The sequence below is a fragment of the Enhydra lutris genome, unplaced genomic scaffold (genome assembly GCF_002288905.1).
Source record: "Enhydra lutris kenyoni isolate GAN:26980312 unplaced genomic scaffold, ASM228890v2 scaffoldscaffold25, whole genome shotgun sequence".
Classification (NCBI taxonomy): domain Eukaryota; kingdom Metazoa; phylum Chordata; class Mammalia; order Carnivora; family Mustelidae; genus Enhydra; species Enhydra lutris.
In genome coordinates this window covers 8,224,577-8,233,227 of record NW_019154109.1, presented here as the reverse complement: position 1 = coordinate 8,233,227, position 8,651 = coordinate 8,224,577, and positions in this window count along the sequence as shown.

Here is an 8,651-nt window from a genome sequence, read left to right as displayed (position 1 = left end):
TTTTTTTTTAGATTTTATTTATTATTTGACAGAGAGAGACACAGGAGAAAGGGAACACAAGCAGGGGTAGTGGGAGAAGGAGAAGCAGGCTTCCCGCTGAGCAGGGAGCCCAAGTCGGGGCTTGATCCCAGGACCCTGGGATCACATATCCGAGCTAAAGACAGATGCTTAACCAGCTGAGCCATGCAGGTACCCTATAATATTGCCTGGAATATGCTGAACTAAAAAATCATTTGTTGTCTATCTGAATTTCAAATTTATTTCTTTTTATTTATTTTTTTATGTAGGCTCCACACGCAGCATGGAGCCCAGCACGCGGCTTGAACTCACGGCCCTGAGATCAAGACCTGAGCTGAGATCAACAGTCCGAAGCTCAACCAACTGAGCCACCCAGGCACTCCCGAAATTCAAATTTAAATGTGCATTCTGTGTTTTTATTTACAAAATCTGGCAACCCTGATGGCAGGAAAGATTTAGGTTAGACTGAGAAGAATTTGAGTCAGACATCAGGATTCTGATCCAGGAAGGGGTGGATGATTCCCTATCCTGGACAGCTTTGCAGAAAGCGAATGTGCTGCTGGCTTCTCCGTGCGTGGGTGTGTGGGACTAAGGGTCCCAGCCTAGGGCGGTGGGGGGACAAAGGATCTTCCGTGAGCGGGGCCCCACGACTCATCCACCCTCCCAGAAACCTAGGTGCTCGTGGCTGAAGAGTCAAAGCTGTAGAAAGTGAAACACCTCTTAGGTTGCTATTATTTAAAGAGGGAAGTGGCAGTGGGGGGGTGACGAGTGGGTGGGGGCAGGGGAGGATGTCAAAAACATGAGGCAATGAAGTCATTCACCTCTCCTCTGCTGGTGAGCTCTGCTAAAAATAGTCGTGGCTGAGGTTGAGTGAAGGGTTGTGGGGAGGCTCAGGGGGACTCTGAGTGGGGCTGTGCAGAGGTACAGCTTGCAGGTTGGGGTTTTGGGCCAGGCAGCCAGAAAACCCAAGAAGTTTGGGTCTAGAAATAAACAGAGACCAAGAACTGGCTTCAGGAGCAACCCAGAGAAGCACCCTCCCCTCCAGCTAAGAGAATGGAGGGAAGAGGGACCAGTGATGCGTCCCTTTTCCCACCAGCCTCAGGGAGCTCTCAGAAGCCCTTTCCGTGAAGAGACAGTTGTGCCTCAGAAAAACGACTGGCAGGGAGGCGACCATGCTTTTAAATTTTCTCTACTGCGTCCTCGACATTGTCCCCATCCCCGAGGATCCTGGATGGATGGAAATGCGGTTCCTGCCTTCTGGAAAGCCTGCGAGTCCAGTGGAGGAGACAGAAACATAAAACCCATATGATCCCATGAACTCACCGTGACAAGAGTTCCTAATGGAAGGGCCAAGAGAAACTGAGCCCCTCCCTCGGCAGCTCCCCAGTGCTGGCCCAGGCTGCAAACCTGCAGAGAAACAGGGCGAGCTCCAGACCCCTCCTGGGCTCCACTTTGCCACCTGCGGCACAGAGAAAAAAACCTGGTTTGGGAAAGAACAGCCAAAGGACAGTTTTTCTCTCTGGAGCCTTCTCCTTCACCTATCACAGCCCGGGAAAAGGAGTTAGATGCTTTTTCAGAGAGTTTGTAAACACCATTATTGGTTTTCCAATGAGGGAGGGAAGCAGGGGGGGGCTGGCCTACTTTGACCTTGGAGATCTGGAACCCAGCTTAAAGTCACAGAACAGTTTCTCTTTCCTGGAATCTAGAGCTTCTGGAACCGACATGAACTGAGCCCCTCCTGCCAGGGGGCCAAGGGGACATAAGGAGTCCGGAACTCCAGGCCTGCTGGGGGCACAGCCCTTAGAGGCGTCAGAGAGTGACCGGGCAGTGCCTGAGGAGGTTCTGAACCCGGGGCTGGGTGGAGAGAGCAAGGCCCTCTGCCAAGGGGCACAAGGGGAAAGCTTCCTGAAGGGAGTGAGCTGGGCCCTGCCGGCTGAAGAGTTTTCTGGGTCAAGTAAGGGGATTTGGGGAAGCAAGAATGTCTTGGCAATTCAATCCTGACCTCAAATAGTCAAGTGTGGTGTCTGTGTGTAAACCTCATCCACTCGGCTGTACTCTATCCTGAACCTTGCCTCCTCCCCGACCACATTTCATTCTCACCGGTGTGGCGGGGAGGGTGGGGGGCGCTCCTGCCAAGGGAAGGGTCTGCACGCACCTAGAGGGAGGGAGGGAAGGGGTCCAGGGCCTCTCTCTCTATCCCTTGGGTTCCTGGAGTTCAGGTTCCAGGCCTGGTTTCTGCCCTGTCCCTCCCCTCCTACAAGTCACACCCTGGCTGCCTGGCCCTTCTCTGCCTTTGCCAGGAAGGAGACCTCTAAAACCTACAGCTCACCTGCTCACTGGGCGTGTGCAGTCTCCCCACAGCCAGCAGCAGCTGTTTCTCCTCTGTGTGCCCCCCACTGGGAGGCAGGAGGCCCCATGTTGGTAGAAGAGTCTAGCAGGACTCTGTCCAGATGGGTTCTGTGACCTTGAGCAAGTCGCTGGACCTTTATGGGCCTTGACCTCCTGTGTGTTCAGTCATAAGGCCTTACTCCGGGATTTGTCGGAGGCGATGCACGGAGCATCCTTGGTGAGCTGTCAAACACAGCTCTTGAAATGTGCCTGGGCCCCACGGTGTGGACGGGGAGACTGTCTCAGGGTTCAGGTTTCAGACATCAGCTTCCGGATGGAGATCCAGCTTCCTGATCTGGAGTCCAGTGATGGCACATAGGAAGTTCTGGTACCAATTTGCAGAATTTTTGAGGAGGTCCATTTTTCTCGGAAGAGAATACAGAGTTTCCCATCAGGCCCTCAAGGGAGTCCACGAGTAAAAACCCATGAAGAGGGGCGCCCAGGTGGCTCAGTAGAAGGTAGTCTTAAGCGGCTACCTTCAGCTCAGGTCATGATCCCAGGGTCCTGGAATCAAGCCCCATATCCAGCTGCCTGCTCTGTGTGAAGCCTGCTTCTCCCCCTCCCACTCCCCCTGCTTGTGTTCCCCCTCTCTTGCTGTGTAGCTCTCTGTGAAATAAATAAATAAAATATTTTAAATAAATTAATTAATTAAAAACCTATGAAGAGCCACGGCCTGAGGCTTGGGCTCCCGCCATGGGCCCCATCTGCCAGGAGAGCCCCTCACAACCAGGCAGACAGAGAGTCCTGCAAGCCCGTGGGGACAGCAGTCACATGGGCCAGGGTGACCAACGCGTAGCCATCCAACCTGAACATGGCTAAGCAGCCACGTGGTTCCAAAAACGCCGAGGAGGGCTCCCAAGTTCAGCGCAGCCGGCCAGACGACAGGGCTCCTGACAGTCTCCTTGTGCCAGCTGGGAGGTGATGTTCCACTCCCGCTCCGTGTGACCGGGCTCTGGCCGCAGTGCCACGCCTCCTTCTAGACACCATGTTCCAAGAACTCAGATCAATGGAAATGTTTCCAGGGGACAAGGGCCAAACTGTCAAAAGGTTTTAAAACCAATCTGAGGAGAAAGAACTGAGAACTGAGGGCACTGGGTTCCAAGCAAAGAATCTGAGAATAAATGGGGATTGGGAATGGACATCACATTCCTGAAGTGCTGTCTAGTGGATTCTGCAGAGAGGATGATCATAATTCAGCAAAAGGAAATACTTTCTAATAGTGAGCTCTGGCCTGCATGAGGTGGATTAACTGGGACTTCTCACTGCTTCAACGGTTTGGCCTCCTAGAAGGAAATAAATTGCAGGCGGATTCTAAGCTCTGTCCTGGGAGAAGATGGAGAAAGAACAAGGACCACGCAGGGACTTGGGGGACAGTGGGTAAGGCCCTGGGGAGGGGGGTGGGGCAGGGTAGCCAGACCAGAGAGAGCAGGCCCCTGCGGTCTCTACTGGCTTTCCCAGAGGAGTCTGTTCCGACCACCTGGGGCTGCTGGGATCAAAGCCCTCCCTCCAGGGACCCTGAAGCAGGGTGCTGTGCAGAGCGGGCAGCAGGCTGGGCAAGGAGAGAGGACCCTGGCAACCAAGGAAGGCTGGTCTCCAGCCCCCAGGGAGGACAGCTTGGGCTGTCAAGGGATGGGCCCGGGGGGGTGGGGTTGGGAAGATGGCTCATGGGTGAGTCACCGGTGGCCATTGTCTGCTCCTGCTCCCTCTGGGGGAGGGTGGCTGGGGGAGACAGAGCCGCTGGCCAGCTGGGGCCTGTGAGGACAGGTTCCCCACTCCCATCCTTCCGGCTCTGGGGGGCCATTGGAGCTTGGATCCCTGGCCCTCCTCACCCACCACCCGGGAAGGCAGGGCTGGTGAGCTGGCATCGGGTGGACGCGGATGGAGGAAGGTGTCCAGCTCTGCTCACCCCTTGCTGAGGGCTTGTGGGGGTCATGCAGCGGGCCTGTGGGAGAGGCCACTCTGCCCTGTCTGGAAGGTGTGCCCCCCTCTCTAGTGATCACACCTGAGCCTGAGCCTACCAGCCACACCCTTCCTAAACTCCTTCCAAACCTGCTCTCACCCAGCAAGCCTGTCGAGCACCCCACCCTACCTCGGGGCCCAGGGGAGCCTGGGGAGAGCAAAGGTAATGTGGGGTTGGTGTCCACAGCGGCCACCCCTGCCTCTCTCCAGTGCCTGGTCTGGTCTGAGGGGCAGAGCTGGCCTCCTACCCCCATCAAGCCCAAGTCTGGGTCTCCCTGACGTCTCCTGGAGTCTGAGGTCACATAAGAGCAGGTGACAGACAAGGTTGTTATCTGTAGGGGAAACTGAGGTCTGCGGAGGTGGAGACACATAGCTGTGGGAAGTTGCCGGAAGGAGGACCATTATACAGGTGAGTCCTCCCAGGGGACTGTGGCCCTCCAAGGCCCTGGCAGGCCTCCAGCTCAGGAAACGTCAGAGGTTTAGGCCCACCTTGTAGTCCTGCTGTTGCCTCCCTTGCCTCGTGGCTTGTCTGTGGACCCGGATGCATGTGCTCTGGAGCTTAGGGGCAGGTTGAGACCAGAGATGCCCCGAAGAGACAGCAGCAGGGGCTTTGGAGCCAGACCGACAGGGGTCAAGAACCAGGTTCTTGCCCCCTCCTGCTACCAGGAGCTTGAGAGGGGCCTAGACCTCACTGAGCCTCCGTTCTATCTGCCGTTAGATGATGACACTATCCATCTCACGACGCAGTGTTTTACATCTATCCTCGCACTCAGCTCTCAGAGCAATACTGAGGGAGGCGAGGTCATGGGTCCTGTCCCCACCGCAGGTGAGAGCAATGAGAACACAGACGGAGGGAGCCTAGCCACGCTGGGCAGGGTCCTGGGATCCTGGCAGGCAGCAGACCCTTAACTGATCCCAGGGCCACGCCCTTGACCCCTCTGCTGTACTCTGCTGGCTCCATGGCTGGGAGAAATGGCGCGGGGCCGGGAGCTAGAAGGACAGAACCAGAGGAGCAGGGAGCCGAGGAGGGGGAAGGGGAAGAAGGGGCCTCTCCGGCAGAAGGTGCCGAGAGGGTCCAAAGCAGAGGCAGCTGAGGGGGCTGCTCTGAGGGCAGGGACCGCCCCCCACCCCAGACTCCTCAGCTGTGCCTGCAGCTTTGGGTTCATGGAAGGGGAAGGACTGGGAGTCTTGAAGCTGTTGACAGCAAGAGACAGCGAGCTGGGGTGGTGCGGTGAAGGCGGCCCCTCGGAGTCCACGAGATGGTGGGGTGGAGAGGACAGTGTGCCAAGCTGCTGATGGTGCTTTCCTCTGGAGTGGGGTTCTTTTTTTTTTTTTTTAAGATCTAAAGGCAAATCCTGGATTCACCTTTTTTTTTTTTTTGAAGATTTTATTTATTTGTTTGACAGGCAGAGATCACAAGCAGGCAGAGAGGCAGGCAGAGAGAGGAGGAAGCAGGCTCCCTGCTGAGCAGAGAGCCCGATGTGGGGCTCGATCCCAGCACCCTGGGAACATGACCTGAGCCGAAGGCAGTGGCTTTAACCCACTGAGCCACCCAGGCACCCCTGGAGTGGGGTTCTTGAGGGATAATTTTACTCTCTATACCCCTATACTGTTTGTAATTTTTCAATGTGCATGATTTGAATTTTCATTTAAAGGAAGAATAAAACTGGGAGGCCATAGGTCAAATGCTAATGGGGGGACCACTTGTGGTTTGAGCTTCTTTGTTAAATTTTCATTTTTTTAAAAAGATTTATTTATTTATTTGAGAGAGAGAGAGAGCATATGCACAAGTGGGAGGAGGGCCAGAGGAAGGGGGAGAGAGACAAGCAGACTCCCCACTGAGCAGGGAACCCAAAGTGGGACTCGATCCCAGGACACTGAGATCGTGACCTGAGCTGAGGTCAGATGCTTAACTGACTGAGCCACCCAGGCGCCCCTCCTTGTTAAATTTTCTACAACAAACATGCATTAATGAAACTCAGAAGAATATTTTTAAATGAGATTACATCTGTAACGTGTCTGGAGTTGCACTGTCCCAGTACAAACTTCTGCCATCATGGCAATGTTCTCGGCCTGTGCTGTCCAGCACAGCAGGAGCTGGTCACACATGGTTACTGAGCACTTGAAAGGTGCCTGGTATAGCCAAGGAAATGAATTTCTAATTTTGCTTACTATTGACTCATTTAAATTTAAGGGTTTTTTTTTGTTTTTAAAGATTTTATTTATTTATTTGATAGTGAGACACTGTGAGAGAGGGAACCCAAGCAAGGTGAAGGGCAGAGGGAGACACAGGCTCCCCACCAAACAGGGAGCCTGATGCAGGGCTCGATCCCAGTACCTGGGGATCATGACCTGAGTTGAAGGCAGACCACCCAGGTGCCTCTCATTTAAATTTTGTTTTAAATAACCCTGGCTTGTGAGGGTCCAATAAGACTGAAGGATGATGCTGAGTCTTAGAAGTCAGCTTCCTGACTGGCCACCATCTGAGCCCTGCTGACAAGAGCTTTCTCCCCTCCCCTGTCCCTCCTCCCTGGCTTCAGAGCGTCCTGCGTACAGGATGGGGCCAGGGCCCCCTCTGCTTCCCCAATACCACCTGACCTTCCATCTTGGACCATGCACAGAGCATGGGGGTGCCTCCCCCTCAAGCCCCACCCCTCCCCGTGTGTGTGTCATGGTGGGGACATCTCCTGCAGGTGGGAGCCTAGGCTCAACAGCCCCTGACTGTGGTGACCTTGGGCAGTCAACTCCCATTTCCGGGCCTCAGTTCCCTCATCTGTGTAATGGGAGTATTGGCCAGAGGTTCCATCAAGGCCCCATGCACGGCCCTGCAGTTAGCTGCTGAGGTCACATAGCCCAGCCAGCCATACTGGGCGCTGTTGGCAAGAGGGACTTAAGTAAGGCCACGAAGCGGACTTGCCGGCTGGAAGGTTTATGAGGCTCTGGGTTGGGTGAAAAACATCTGACAAAGGATGTGTCATCAAGCAAAGAGAACTTGGCCAGCCCAGCTCCCCTCTGGCAGCTACCCGCTCTTCCTTACACCATGACCCCATATTAGCAGTTACCAAGCTGTGTCGTCTGTTTTCATCTTTCTTTAGGGGTAGATTTCGAGATGCTCAAAGAAGAAAAGTCTGGGGACAGCTCACCCCAGCATCCTCCTTCTGTTACACAAAGCAAATACTCTTATGGGTTTGGTGAACACAGACACGAATGGCTTCTTGGGACCATCCCCTCCCCCCCACCCCCACATTCCGGGCCTTTCTCTTCTGGGACCTAGCATTACACTCTGGGGCTTCAAGGACCCAGCTCGGAAAAACAGGAAGTCAATGGAGTTTGTATAAGTTTTGTCTTCCATTCCCAACTCTTTGAAAGTTTTTTGTGTTTTTTTTTTCTCAGCTGCCCCCCACCGCCCCCCAATCTTATCTTATCTTTCTCTAGCAGAGTAAAGAAAGTGTTTAATGGGATAAACTCATTCATACTAAGAGGTGACTGCATGTTGGTTTTACCCCTTCTCAGGTCACCTGCCACAACACTTAGCCCACCCTCGGGTATCAGATTTCAGTTCGGAGCGATGGTGCCGTCCGCAAACCCAGCTCTGTCCCCGGTCTGCCATTCCCCAGCTGTGCCCATTAGGAAGTTCCCTCATCTCGCTGAGACTCAGTTTGCTCATCTGTAAGGTTTGCCACCCTCCAGGGTTGAGGTGAAGATCAAATGAATTAGCGCACACAACATTTTTTAGCTGAAAATTTCCCAGACAGAAAAAGGGATCGAGTCAGCCATGACTTTGGGCCGGGCTGGGGCTTTCCCCCACTGTCAAATCATACCTGAAGAGACCATGGCTGTGTGTGGAAGCCACTACCTCCTTTTTTCAATCTTAGAGCTACCAAGCAGAGAGGACAACCCTGATATCTCTTTCATCTGTAGCCCCACCCGTGGGGGAGGGAGAGAGGGAGGCCAGGATGTCCCAAGGAACCCACCTGGCTCCTCTCACTCCCTTGAGACACCTGGGCTCCCACCCCCCCACTGCACCCCCCAGCCTGAGCATCCAGCAGTGAGGCCCCCTGTGGCGGTTAGAACATGGGTCTCAAGGGTGCCTGGCTGGCTGAGTGGGTATAGCATGCCTCTCTTGATCTCATGGTCGTGAGTTCAAGCCCCACACTGGTTGTGGAGCCAACTTTTAAAAAAAGAAAAAGGAAAAAAGAGAACTGGGTCCTGGGCCTTTCCTTGTTCCCTCTGACTCCCCTGTCAGCACGGGTGCTGCTCACAGACCTCAGCCAAGCCAAGACTCC